This window comes from Trachemys scripta, chromosome 3, assembly GCF_013100865.1.
Source record: "Trachemys scripta elegans isolate TJP31775 chromosome 3, CAS_Tse_1.0, whole genome shotgun sequence".
In the NCBI taxonomy this organism is placed as follows: domain Eukaryota; kingdom Metazoa; phylum Chordata; order Testudines; family Emydidae; genus Trachemys; species Trachemys scripta.
This window is the reverse complement of record NC_048300.1, coordinates 84,759,089-84,774,329: the sequence shown is the minus strand read 5'-3', so window position 1 is coordinate 84,774,329 and position 15,241 is coordinate 84,759,089. Positions and strand designations below refer to the sequence as shown.

General features: G+C 36.6%; 1 protein-coding gene and 1 long non-coding RNA gene across 5 annotated transcripts in view; one reads left to right on the top strand and one right to left on the bottom strand.

The window, feature by feature from the left end:
- The window catches only part of LOC117874781, a 58,527-nt gene extending 46,899 nt beyond the window's left edge, over positions 1–11,628 (bottom strand). The window contains exon 1 of the long non-coding RNA XR_004645074.1: positions 11,171–11,628. This is a non-coding gene — a long non-coding RNA (uncharacterized LOC117874781). The remainder of the gene's footprint in view (positions 1–11,170) is intronic.
- The window catches only part of PACRG (parkin coregulated), a 445,241-nt gene that overhangs the window by 407,221 nt on the left and 22,779 nt on the right, over positions 1–15,241 (top strand). The window lies entirely within an intron of this gene.

Sequence of the window (15,241 nt, the reverse complement as noted above, 5' to 3'; positions counted from 1 at the left end):
TTTTCATAGCAAGGAAATGTTTGTTTGAATAAATTAACTGGATGAGAATATCCTTTGGGTTCTGACCCGTGTTTAATATTTTCTGGTAGCAAAGTGAAACACTGCAGATGATCCCTTAGCCAAATGGTTCTGTACTTTGTCAATGTAGCTATGAATAATGTCCACATTATTAGAGACAAACTTCATATTTTCTCCCTAATTCAGGAAATGAGAGCATACTGGTAGCAAAAAAAGAGGGACCCTGCCTAAAAAAATCCCTTTGATCTAAATCAAAAGTGCTTGCCCTTATGCCTATGCAGTAGTCAGAATTTATAGAATTGATAATGGAGCCCAATACAAATCTGATGCAAACTCTGATTTAATCATCAGAATATATGTCCTCATTTTAAGAAACTTCATGAAGAATATCTGCAACTGCATTTAGTGAAATAGATTATCACCTCTAGCAACCAAAACCAGCACACAAAACAGGATTATTTTATCATGAATAAAATATACTTATCTTACAAAGGGCTCTAGTATCCTTAGCTCTGCTTGTTTGGTGTTTTTGATGTCTGTCTATGTCCTTGTATGTTTGCAACTCAATTATTCAGTTCTCACCATAAAGAGAGATATATCTGCACAGTACTATTCACGAGTGTCTTGCCAACAAAACAAAAATGTTTTGCTGTTTTTGAATAGTGTCCTTGCTTCATTTTGCAAGTCAGTTTTGGAAGACCAACTATTTAAGTAACTTTCCAGTGGTTTTCATTAAGGAAAATATTATTATATATTATACTTTAATTTCCACACTGACATTTGTTGGTCTTGGTTAGAGCTGATTTACTGCAAACTTCCATATACTGTAGATGAGTTTAAACAATAATGCTTGAATGCAGGTTGTGTTTCTGTAATGTTGGGACTGTAGGAAATAAAAGATCTAAAACAGTGCACTTTTTGGACTTTTAACAATCTGCTTCAGGGTCACTTTATAAAAGGTTGATAATCCTTGCTTGCTATCTGGTAAGAATTGGGTTAAGTTCCTGATTTATGTAGGCAGGAACTCCTGCAGCCATTGCCAGGATTTAGGAGGGAACAACTACTTGAGGTTTGGGCTGCCTGCAGTCAAGTAATTACTCCAACTGAATAGCAGAAGTTCTAGTAAGAGATTACTAACTTAATTGGCATCCTAAACCAGTTTAACAGAGGGAAGGAGGAATATAAACCAACAGCAGGGGAAGAGCTGATGGTAGAAAATAACAAAGCGTTAGAGAAATGAGCTCCCTATATGGTTTGTGTGCTTTAAATCTACTTCTCTGAGAAAAACCTATGATTAAATTTATGGCTCTCTGGTCTTCTGTCTGTCTGCCTAAGAAACAATTGTCATTTTCAAAATGTTGATGTGATGTTGTCTAAAGCCTCCATGTATTCTATTTAAGCTTGGGATAAACCATTCCTTGCTTTGAAACTTGAATTAATTGTGAGTTCCCTTTCCTCTGCAAATGCTCATAATTATGGTTAGTAAAGGAGACTGAGCTGAAATCTGGAGAGGAAGGATGGTCCAGTCGTTAGGGCACTAGCCTAGGACTGGGATCTGGTCTCTGTTCCACTGCAGCTTTATTGTGTGATCCTGTTGGGCGAGGGATTTGGCCTTTCTGTGCCTTGGTTCCTCATTTGTAAAATGAAGTTAATAGCACTTCTGTACTTCATAGGGGTGTTGTAAGGATAAATACATTAAAATTGTGAGGTGCTCAAATACTATGATAATGAGGGGGGCATATAAGTATCTTAAAATAGCTAGATATTGCATGACATTGAGCAAGTCTTGTATCTGCTCTCTGGCTCAATTTCTCAATAGTTAAGATAGGAATAATAGTTAACTACTTTTGTAAAGTGTTTTGAGACTTTTAGATGGAAGTATTATTATTGACTGGTTCACTTGTAGTCTCTCTACTGCACTTCTTATTTAGGAATCTTTGCTGATTTGGACACTAATTGTAAACAGTCACATTCTGAATGCACCTCACTCAACTAAGAGCTCCTTTCCTGTAATGATCATCAGGTTCATAGAGTATACTGTAATTATTATACTATATTTATAATAAACTGATTAAGCCAGTTGAACTAGGAATTAAATCAGAGTAAGCAGAACTGGGGGGAAGGGAAAGCAACAGACTATCGTAGCTTCAGGTAACTATTTAACTATGAAATATTCTTTCATTTGCAATGCATCTGTTCTTCTGCACTACTACAACTCACACTAATACTTTATTTTGATGTAAAACTTAATCATAAACTTGAACAGCTAAAATGAAAGTCCTTTTGCCAAAGAACGTAGTGTAACAGCATTGAAAACCAGAATTTTAGCTTTGGTTAACAAGCTTATTTTAGCCACAAGGATCATCAAAGCTGTGAAGAACAGCTGAAGCTTTAACAATGATAAAATTAACTTCCCCATTACATGTTTCTCTTTTTAGTAGCCAGTCATCAAGGATGTTCATCTCCATCTATATTAGGGAAGGATTTAACTTCCTGTCAGTTCCAGTTTTCTTTCCACCCACTCAACCATCACATGTGTCTATGAGAGAATAATCCCTCAGAAGGCTAAACTGTGTTTTTTAGTCAAAACAATCACTTTCCAGATTTCAGCAACCTATTATGGATTAGAAAACATTTAATCAAGAATCTGCTTAATCCTATAACAGTGTGCAGAGTTTGCCTGAAATTGTACCATTGAGGGTGGAATTTGCCCCTTCTTATGGAAGAGTTTGGGTGTTCAGCTTCCTAATCTCACCAGTCCCTCTAGCTCTGGGGGAATCCTCAGGAGATTTCTACACTGTCACTACCCCCATCCTATGGGGCCTTGCACTCTGTTCTCAGCACAGGTCTTGCAACAGTCATTGCACCAGTGGGAGTTGAGAGGTCCATGGCACAGGGAAGAAGTTGCATTATTTACTGCAGACTTGGTCTTCAATAACTTGGAAGCATGCTGTGGAGACTGGCTGGCCTTAACTGTGCATATAGATGCCCAGGAAGCCTCCACATGTGGTTTAGGCGAAGAGGGGAAACTTGTCAGAGAGGAGACAGTCCTCCCATCTGTGTATTCCTGAGTCAGATCCATAGATGAAGGCACCCTTCAGGAAGCAGCAGTAGGGGAAAGTACGGATTCCTCTGCTGTTCTGAAACTGTGGTCCATGAAAAACTGGCTAATGGTTTGTGGGGAGTGGGCAGGTCATATGATTTTGGCTTCTCCAACTTGCAAAGAGGAGGCTGAACGTGGGTCAAAACAGCTGGCAACAAAGAGGAGAATATAGCCCCGCTGCCTCAATAGAGGGCATAACTCCATAGGAGTGGAAGGGACGGAAGGTACAAGCGTGAATGGGGATTCCAGCAAAAGAGGGGTCAAGAGTTGTTAATGGGACTGGAGCTGCATGTAGAAGAGGAATGTCCAGGAAAGCAAGACAAAACAGAGGCATACAGCATGTTCAGAGGAGGGCTATAAGACTAGGTAACATATTTTTCTTGTCCCCCAAACAAGAATTAGATGCAGAAGAAGAGTATGACTAGGGAGAAGCAGGAAAAGAAGAACAAAACAGATGGGAAGGGACATAGCATGATTAACTTTTTTTAAAAGGACAAAGCGCTTATCATACTATAGACAGCTAAAAACACAACAATACTTCCCAGTGTTACTTCAACAAATGAAGCAATTGCTGTAGTTGCTACTGGGAAGCTGCACAATCATGGTTGATAAGGAAGACACAAGACATTTGCTCTACTGAGATGTGATCCATACTGTGAAAAAGATTGAAACCCCTCCTTTATGTCATACACAGTTTCTTTCTCTCCAGCAAAGAACCTTGATGATCTGCAGAAGTTAACACTGGAAGAGCTAAGATGTTTGTAGGAGAAGCAAACGGATGTTCAAGGCATCACTGGCAAAGCAAGGGGTGAGGCAATAAGTGACAAAAATAGATGAGTGGTGAGGGGCAAAGTTAAGAAGCTTCTTGAAAGTGTGGACAAAAAGTTTGAGTTTGATGCAGTGGAAAATGGGGAGCCAGTGGAGAGATTCAAAGAGCATTTGACCGTTACGTCAGGTCAGGAAGGTGATCTTACCAGCTCCATTTTGAATGGATTGAAGTAGGGGCAATTTGTGTCAAGGAGGCCAGAGAGGAGGTTGCAGTAGATGATAATTAGGACAATGCTTTGGTAATTGCTATTCTTTTAATTAATAAACAAAAGCCCATCCTATGTTGAAAAGTTTTTGTGGTTTTAGGGGTATTAGTGTAGAAAATAAAATCTGGCACATCTAATTCATTCACTTTTATCCACATAAGATTTATGCATCCTCAGTAGACTTTGTTGCTGTATTAAAATAATACTTATTCTGTCAGAATGTAGAAAATCTATTCTTTTACATGTTTGGAAGCAATATACATCATTTATTATCCAAGCCATTTAACAGTTCATGAAATAAGTAGCTGCTACTGTAATCACTGCTTTGCCGGCTCCATTAACCTGCAAAAAAAGCCAATTTCCAGCTAAAGTGTGAATCCATTCCAAAAATCAATGTGATGTCCGATATTAATTAGCCTTTGTAATGTTCTGGAATAAGATACGGTGCATTTTTTGTTCTTGGGTACATGCATATCTCCTATGGAAGGAGACTATAGAATGATTTCCAAAAGACTTTTATTTTTTTGTTTGACTGCAAGTACCCCTAAGCAATTCATCCTCACCCACCCATTTTGCTAAGGGATTTGTGAGTGAACATGTGCTTTCAAGGAATTAGTGTGCCAGTACAGTTTTTCCCAGTACCATTTTAAACCATCTGTAATCAACATTCTCCATTCATTGATGTTTGGTTTTGTACGTTTGTATTACCATAACACCTAGGAACCCAGTCATGGGCCAGGACTTAGTTATGCTAGGTACTGAACAAACAGAACAAAAAGATGATCCCTATCCCAAAAAGTTGACAAATGTTGGTCAAATATTATTTCTTATTGTGGATTATTATTCACCCATTTAATTTACAAATATGAACTCTGAGTTACATTTTTAAAGGAGATTCATTGGCCTCAAGAGTTAGCATAGAGAAATTAGATGCCCAAACTAATATTAACCGGTTTACTGCAATTGTATTTATGTTGTAACAAGTGGTACAAGCTTCTACTCTCAGACCTGCTTAGTGGATATTGTCTCTAATATTCTGCTCTCTTTTCATGTGCAGAATCCCAAACGATGTTAATGGGAGACTGTGGAGGGAGAAAAGGATATTAGTGTAGAACTCTGCCATGTGAATCTTAACAGAGACTTTTGCTCTTATATTTTTGAGTATCATTATTATCCTAGTGGTATCAGTCCAACACAAATTTATTATTAATAGCCAGACTTAGCTAACTTGGAAACATGATATAAATTTGGATGGTTTCCCAGCAGTGAATGTTGAGTGTAAAATGTAAACTTGCACAGATTAATAGAGCCTAAGTACAGTATTTTATTTACAGCTGTGTCAGAGTTTCTGTTTAATGCAAAGGAAAGAACAGGTTAGAGTAAGCTCGTCTTATTCAGGCAAACATAAGGAGTGCAGGATCCAGACCTCCTCTTTCTCAAATGAAAGAGGTGTGATGTAGCCAAATCAACATTGATCTTCTTTTGTTCTTCTGAAAAGGGAAGTGAAGCCAGTTGGTTGGTATGAGGCAAGTTATATTTGCAAATGCTAATCATATGACACTTTCTTTCCTTCCACATATGCAATTTCTACCACAGGGAATATAAATGACAACCCCCTAATAACACATCATCCAAGACTATTATTTCTGAAACATTAGTGGCATCCTTCCAACTGGCCATAAGGTTATAGACACATTTTTTAATCATTACATTGCCCATTGCAGGAAACTGCAGTCACACCATTTAATGTGTGCTCATGATAAATTTCACTGTCTTGTATAATAAAATGGAAGCTAATGAAGCATAACATAATTGTGGTGAATTAAAGAGAGAGAGAACAGGACAGCAGAATAGCCACTTATTGACTTTACCAAAACATGTCTTAAAATGCATTTACTTTTAAACCATTTCATATTCAAGTATTAAAAAGCAAAAAAATTAAGCTTATTGATTGCCCAGTAATGAAGATTGTACCAGCGCAATAGCTATTAATTAATTGACATTCTCAGTGCTTAAGGGCTTTGCATTTAACAGATTCTGCTCTACCATATTACTGTGTTCTGTCAAGTGTATTTTTCATTAACATGTAAAAATGTCGTTTTGCTTTCTTTCTGACCATGATTTTGAGGAAGTAAGCTAGTTATTGTGCTACTGTCTGTATCTTAGAATTCCTAAACAAATATACTATTTACAGGTAAATTATCAAGTTATTTTCTATAGGCAATTAATTAAAACTGGAGATAGAGATATAAAATAATATGTGCTCTTTTACATATAGATATTATTATGTTGTTGCTTCTGAATTAAACAAGCCACAAGTTACTAGCATTAAACCTATTATTAAAAAAATTAGTATATGTTTGTTTTCAGGTAGAAAAGAGATATGCTTTAATTGCATGAAAGTTTCCAAAATAATTAATAATAGTGTTTGATAAGAATGAAGAATAGAGACAAACTCAATTATTCTACAGTAAATTAGAGTGCATTGTGGTTTCTATTCAAAGTTTTAAAAGGTTGTTTTTCCTATATTGTAATCCCCAAGCTGTTATCTCACATGCTAAATTCCTGCTCTTTATGGCATAGCTACAAACCGTGACAGTATTTGCCACTACTGGTGTGTCATTTGTCAACATTGACACCATTGTAAACAGAGATGATCACAATGAAAGTCTCAAGGGAAGAAAATAGTAGGAAGAAATAAGAGAGCACTTTTGTAGTGAATGAAAGATCTTTGAAAAAAAATGGACTAGAGTCCCAAAGAAATCAGAACTCTTAAAAAAGAATTCCTTTGGGCTAAGTGGCTAGACATTTCTAAGTTGGTTGTCACAAAACAGTGATTATTGGATTTATGAACTAATGTCTGAGTAAAGATTTTTAAATTTTAATGTAGAAAGCATTGAGTTGCCATAAAATTTCCAGGAGACTGTTTTGGAAATAATATTTTATTAGTCATAAAATAATCTAAAAGTGCTGATAGAAAAGTCATTAGTGAAAGATAATTAAAGATGACTTAAAAAACTAGTGAAAACACCCAGGAAACCAAGTGATGAAAGCAGCAAGAGTGCCGCCGTATGGGGGAAACAAGATAAAAACACTTCTGTCTGAAAAGATTTCATAGTTTATGAAAAATGCCACAATTCCAAAAGAATGGAAGTCCATCCAACGGAAAAGTACCTGGAAAAGGAGATTATGGTAATAGAAAAGTTAACATATGGCAAAATCTGACTTTAACAAAGTACAGATCAGCTTTCAATGAGTTTATGAATACTAAAAAAATAAACCTGGAGAAATGCATTTCTAGAAATTCTAAAATTTTTGCAGCTCTGGCAGTTTTAGAGGGATATTCAAGGATTGCTACAGATCTGTTTCCAATGAATCAGAAGTTTAATAAAAGTTTAGACAATTTTGCAGGTATTAGCACTTGGATATATTTTAGGAAAGCCTACATTTGTTTGTAACAAGGAAAAAGCTTAGAGAAAGTTTTCATTTGAAGACAAAGGCGCAATTGAGACCTACTAGAAGCAGGCATTGAAATAATTGGAATTGCACCCATTTATACAAGGGCTCAGTCTGATCTAAATAATCTAAATGCTAACAAAGAGTTTTTCTTTTCCCACCTGTAGACTCAACTTTTCTAACCTTTTTTCCGATCACCCTAAAACACAAGTACTTAGATCAGAAACTTAATTCCTGTTTCTTTCCTACTACACGATGGGTTATCACCATTATGATGTTACTGAATTACGTTTCCTGATCGTACTTTGACTATATTTGGGTCTTAAAAAAATTAAATGTGGTAAAGCCTGGTCAGATCCTAAGTAGTATAGAAACAAACTCCTACTAAAATCAGAGATCGATTCAAGGCACAAATTTTAGATCTAGATCCAAATTTCAAACACCCCAAAGTTCAGCGTTGTTCCAGTCCTATGTTTTGGATTGATTCGTTATAGAGAGGTCCAGCTGTGAAATTCAGATCCAGATCTGAATTTTGAAATGCTCTTTTCCTCAAAATGGGGTGTTCAGATCCAGGGATTTGGCTTGAGCCATTTTTAATCCAAAATTAATTTCATTCTCTAATACATGTGATCTGTAAGGAATTCAGTCTCATAGTCAGTCCCTAGTTTGAGAACTAGTTAACTCTGTTTTAAATTACTTTTTAATCGATGGGGCACAATCCTGCAAAGTGATGAGCATGAGCCAACAAAACACTTAAACCCAGGCTAGTACTTAACTAGCTGAGTAGTCACACTGACTCCCATGGGAATTAAACCCCCTGTGATTAATTCTAACAGGAATAAAACTTTCTAAAATATGTTTTCTACAAAAGGTTCAGTAATAACTTGTATGCTAAGATTTTTAATATATAGATATAGATATAGGATTTTAGCATATATGAGAAGGAAATGCAGTTTAAAAAGAAGCAAAGGAAAATTAATACTGAAATTGCAATAGGATAGGTATCATCCAAGCAATTACATCTTTTCATTCTGACCGGGGAAATGCAAGCTATAGCTTGTGGCCCATAATATTTATCTATGTGGCTTTTGTATTAACCACCATCACATTGTTTATTTTTCCCTGGTGTTACATTTTTTACATTCTGAATAGCTTTGTACATATAGAAAACAACCTGTTTCTTTGAATCAGTACAAGACATTGGTAAATCATTTGTATGATAATCTCCTGAAAATGTTGTGGGGTTTTTAAATCTTTAAGCAAATAAAGCCTTACCTTTAATAGGATATCTAGGGCAAGAATTTCAAAAGTGACCAGGATTTTGAATGCTTCAGTTTTAGGGAGCCCAACAGGAGACATCTTAAAGGGGCTGATTTTCAGGAAGTACTAAACAGCCATCCTCTGAAAATTGGGCCCCTTAAGGGGCCTGTGGTTGTGCACCCAAAAAAACAGATTTTGAAAGGGGTCATTTCTTCCTTCAGACATAGGTGCACAATTCTTGTTTGCTTTAATGAGAGTTGTGTGGACATATTTGAGGGCAAAGTTTGGCTCTAACTTTAAATGATAGACTAGTCTATTTTCTCTTTTTTTCTTTTCAGAAGTATATTAGAAGTTTACAAGTGTTTATAGAAATTAATTTACGTATGCATCACCATCTGCATATCAATTTCTGTATTTATAACCTTTGTTTATTTTCATTACAAAATTGCATTAATTCATTACAAAAAATTTAATTCCCGTTGGCTTGAATTTTAGTAATATTCTGTGATTTCACTATATGTTCTTCAGGTTTAGAAGTTGGGAGTATTGACTCATGCATAATAAAGGAGGCTAATCTTGCACACGCTTACTCCTGTGAGGTATTCCATCTTAACTCATTGGAACCAGCCATGTGGGTATATGTTTGTAGGATCAAGCTTGAGCCCTCATCTCCACTACTTATGTTGGTATAACTACATCGCTCGGGGTTGTGGCAAATCCACACCCCTGAGTAACGCAGTTACACCGACCTTACTCTCAGTGTAGACAGCGCTGTGTTGACAGAAGGGCTTCTCCTGTTAACATAGCTATCACCTCTCAGGGAGGTGAGATGCCTATACTGAATGGAGAAGCTTTCCTGTCGGCATAGGTAGTGTCTTCACTAAGTGCTACAGTGACACTGCAAACATAGACAAACCCCTAGTCTAGATCGCCCATAACTTGTGGAAAAATCAGGTTTATTTAATGGAATAGCTTCCCATCAGTAGTACGTTTTCTAATGCCACAAGGTGCTTTAAAAATGTTTGTTTCATAATTTGGTACTGGATCTAAAATCCTTTACAATATTTTATTTGCCTTTCAATTTCAGATGTAAGTTAGGTTAAAGCTCTGTTAGAGAGATGCACAAGTCTGTTTGCCAATTGCCTGTGAATCTCTCGAGCATAAGAAGCACACTTGATCCCACTTTAAATCCTCCTCTGTCTTCTGTTTAGATCTGGCTCTGGGAGGATTGTTCAGATCTGCACTCTCCCTGTTCAAGCCAGGGATGTGTCTGGTATCTGGGGTTATAGTTTATATGTGTGTTCTTACTTTTAAGATGCGTTGTTCCAGCTGACAAACACAGACCATGATCCTATCAACTTATGTGAATGCAAACAAATTGAGACTAACCCCATCTAAAGTACATTTATGTTTTTGTTGGAAGACCAGGGTCACACAGTTCATCCAAAGATTGTTACATAATCGATTATCCCAAACAGTGCTTTCCAAAAGATAGATATACAAACCAAAGATCATGTACCTTCACAGCTGAGCCATCCATCAAGTCAGGTTTACTGTGACTAAGAAGCTAGATTACAAATAAAAGGAGCAGGGAATGCAATATTTTGTGGCATACAAAGAATGTGACACATCTGATGTGTGTGATATGTTAACTAAGCTACCACACGTTTTTGCCTGTTAGAGGAATTGCTAGCACCAGCATGAGATAAGCACAAATTAGTTGTATCATCTTTGTTTCAATTCACTGAAATTCATATCATATACATCTGAAATGTAACAGAAAACTAACATGCAAAAATCAGTAACAGGATGTGACCCTGAATGAACAGGGATGTTAAAATGTTTCAGTGTTTAACATTAGTTTTTCTAATTTAATTTAACTAATTCTGTAATCTGAATCATGGACATTTAGGCTCTGATTCAGAAAAGCACCTTAATTCAGAAAAAGAATGTAACCACATGCTTAAGTCCTGTTAACTTCAATGGGACGTTAAGTGCATACTTAAGTAGTTTCCTGAACAGGGATAAACTTAAACACATGCTTAAGTGCTTTCCTGAATCAAGGCCTTGCTGTCTAATGACATTTTGATTACTTCCCATTTGACTTGTGGACAGTAATTTGATTCATAAATATAATGGCTGTAGTCTGAACTTTATGGCTACCATAATGACTATGGGACTATCCCAGGGAATTACTGGCTCTGCTCACCTGGTAGGTCACACATTTGATCTAGTTTTTCGGCTGAGATTGGAGGTCAGACAGTAAGAAATTTTGCCTGAATCATGGACCGATCATTACCTCATGCAATACAACTCCCTGTTAGGGACCAGGTTCTGTTTTGATGGACTGTCCACGAGGGTTAATGGAATGAGAGTACTTCCAGAAGGTCCTGAGTGAAGATATGGTTTATTTGACAGATCACTCCATTGAGCTTTTGGTAGGATTCTATAATCATCTTTTTATCTTCAGCCATCAGTTGGGTGCTTTCTACAGGCCTCCTTCTCTGGCTCCGTTCCAATATCGCCTGGGTTTACAGGTGTCCTGCAACAAATAAAACAGGAGGAAACTTAGAGAGCAGGTGGCAGAAATCTCAAGCTGAAGCTTCTTTATTGTGTCATAAAGACTGCTTGGATCCTTATGGAAAGGCTGTGCAGGAAGCAAAGAAGAGGTTCTCTGATTCTCTCATAAGTCCTGCAAAGTCTCAGTCAGTGAATTTCTTTGTTTTTGTAGTTATTTCTTCTTAAAAATATGTTAATCATTCCTCTACCTTCAACAAACTCCAAAAGAAATTTTCTGTTTGAAGTGCTTTGTCCCATTCCAGTTTTCAGAGTGTTCTTTCATTTGTCTTTTCATTATTATTTACATTTTTCTTGCTTTATGAATGAATTCAGTGGTTGGTCAAATAAAAGACTATGCAATGTGGCTTGAAAGAGACAGAATATAGGCAGGTGCCATGCAACCTTTCTTTTATACAGTAGCTTTGCAGTTCCAGGCTCCACCTGAGCACAAGCTTCCAATCATGATGGATTGTGGCAAATTGTGTGATGATTTTGTAAAGTGAATAAATGGGAACAGGAATGTTACCAGCAAATGTATTTCATTTAGAATGTGAATGGCTAGTTAGTGCATCAACTTAATGTGCACTTTTCTTTCTTTCTTTCTTTCTTTCTTTCTTTCTTTCTTTCTTTCTTTNCACTTTTCTTTCTTTCTTTCTTTCTTTCTTTCTTTCTTTCTTTCTTTCTTTCTTTCTTTCAACTTTGTCTTTATATCAATTTCAGTCTAGAAGTCTCCTATAATCTTATTGAACCACGTCCAGCCTTCATCCAGAAGATGATTTAACTTTTCATACAAACCACTGATTTCATCATATGGGTGCTGAATGGTTGCAGAATAAATGTGGATGATCTTCATCTTGTGTCTTTTGAAAATCTTCAGGGTTAGTTGAGCATTCTTCTTAGTGACTCAATTTGTGTGTTTTATTAACCTCTAGGGCTTTGTCTGAAAGAGAGAAATGCTTAACTATTATTCTTTTCCTGGACTGACTGATTTTAGAGGGGATGCTGTGCTTTCCACTTGGCCTCTTGTTTGACATTTTTCTGAGGTTTTGCTTGTCTTTATTCCAGTGTCAACTAACTAGAGCCACTGAGTGCAGGAAGAAACCCTGGCAGTCATATTAATGAGGGCTGTAACAGTTAATAATGCATATTGACCAAAATCTGACGCCAAATGATCAGGAAGAGGGATAATTGTGTAGGATCTATTATAAATATGAGGGTATGCCAGCCTATGTATGTTGTCAGATCTGGATCCAATCATGCTGGACTTCAGGGCATTTTGAAACTGGGGTTTTAGTTAGGGCCCATTACATTGGGTGAGGGATTGAGGAGACACAAAAGACATATATTTATTCTTTCAGATCCCTGTTTTAGATCACATACAATGTAGGCTTCAAAAACACGTAATCTATCAAGAGAGCCATTCAGAAAACAGCATCAATCAAAATAAAAGCATTTTTAAATGCTGGCAAGAAACTCTATAATTATAAAAACAAAGTAAAATAAGACATTCAAAAGTGATGCTACATAATCCAAATACTGTATGAAAGTTGAGCTCTGCTTAAACTAACCTTATGATCTACTAATTTAGAAAAAGGAATGAGACCTCATTTCTAGCGTGCATTCTAAATTCAATTAAATCTAACAAACTTGCTGAGAGTGTACTTTTCATTTCCTTATACGCAGGGAACCAATGTATTTAACCAGTTTAATTGTTCAGCATAAAGCAATGATGGGTACCATACTAACAAAAATTACATCAAATTCTGCTGTGGCATTTGAAAGGCATGTCTGCAGCTGATAACATCTTTGTGAAGAGAAGAATTTTGGATGTTTTTTTTCTTTCTTGCTTGCTAATAAAATCTTTAATTTATCCTTAAGACAAAATAATATAGTCTGACTATGGTTTTTCCCCATAAAATATAGTGCAACTAACTAGTGTGCTGGTACAATTAAGAAAGATAGGGATAAGAAACCATTAAAATGTAGAGCTGGAGTATAAGTGAGGATTTACATTCAAATGGCCAAATTTTGCACTTGGATCCAAATGTGCAAATTCCATTTAAGTCAATTTAGTAGGTATATGGCATTAAATAGATTACAGAAATGTCATTCAAAAGTATTAACTGCCTTGTCATAGATCAGTATGCCTCAATTTTATTTGTGCTGATGTTTGCACCTCCCACTGACTATAACAGGAATCCCATGCACGTATACATGAACAGAATTTGACACCAACATCTTAAAGTTAGGAGGGACCTCTTCCTTAGTCTTTTTTTACAGGTCCCTTAACAATACAAAACTCAAGCACCTGCCCCAAAACCTGGGAAAAACACACCAGCAGACCTGGTGCCTCTAAAAGGCAATGCTTCCTTCCCTACTTGCAAACACTGAGTCTGTGTATAACAAAAGAAAACTTTTATTAAGAGGAGAGGGAACACAGCATTAATTTGGGACAGTACAGCAACAATTTTGCTTCCCTTTAGTCATGCAATAAAGATAACATTTTATTACTCCTTCATCCAAGACTTAAGTGAATTTTAACATAAACCAGGCAAAGTTGATCACCTTGGCCAGGTAGTGCTGCCAGCTGATCACCGAGGCAAAGTAGATGTGTCTATGCAAATACAGTCTGCTCCTGAGGTCTTCTCCCCCAGTTCATCGACAGATGGCAGGGAAGAGCTCATCCACTGCCTTACATTGTCATAAGCCACCTCTAAGGAGCACATGCTTACCATGACCCTTCTTATCACTCACATGAAGAGTCCCATTGGTTTAAAATGTGACTCCTTCCATTTCTAAATGCATCTTAATGTGAGTGAGGTATGTAGAATCAGACCAATGAGAATAAATTGTATTTACTATACATATTGCTGCAGGGAGGCACATAGCATCAAACTTTGGGCTTTTTTTCTGCATCCATGGTTCCAGTCAGTGTCTACCTATCCAAAAAGTTCACTTTTTCTCCTGCACACTAATACCCTTCGCTCTGTGAAGCCAAACTGAATAGTACACATTAGCTATTGTAAAGTGTTCCCAAAAAACATTACTCTGCTGCTAAGCCAACAAGCCCTATGTGAATGCTGGACTTTGGATCCACCTCTGTAGCTCAGTCCTTGATCTCCATACTCTAAGACCTCAAGTTGCTGCACAGTTTTTAAGTTTTTCCAAATGCCATTAGGAACATAGAATGCACATTATGACTTCAGAAAATAATGAATGTAATTAGGTTTGATAAGGACATTGCTTTTATTTTGGTAATTAATAATTAGAGGTAGAATGCTTTGAAAATTCTGGGCAAGGTCTTCAGGTGATATAAATTGGTGTAGCTCCAATGAAGCTGCTTTACACCAGCTGTGGATCTGGCCTTTCATTTTGTGAAGGACATTCTGAAAGTTTGTTCTCATATTTTTTCAGAGATTTTGTTAGGCGCAAAAGTGGAAAATGCACATAACTCAAGAGAACAAAACCCAGGCACAGAGCAGCACACTGATTAGACCCTACTTCTGAGGTTATGATTCCACACCCTCCATGTTATTGTTGATTTGCCCGACAAAAACATACTAAAATGCAACAGTTAAATAAACAGCCTTCACTTAATTTCAAGCTTTATAATTGACTGTCAGTTAATTACACAGTTGTAACCCATATCTTATTACAAATACAAAGGACTATAGACATGCATTTTAAACAGCACATTTTCCTAACTTGCAGCATTTCCCTTTTTTGGAAGCCATTGCAATCAATTGTGATTATAGTAACAACCGCAAAATTATTTATTACTTAATGTCAATTATTTAAATGTAAATCTGAA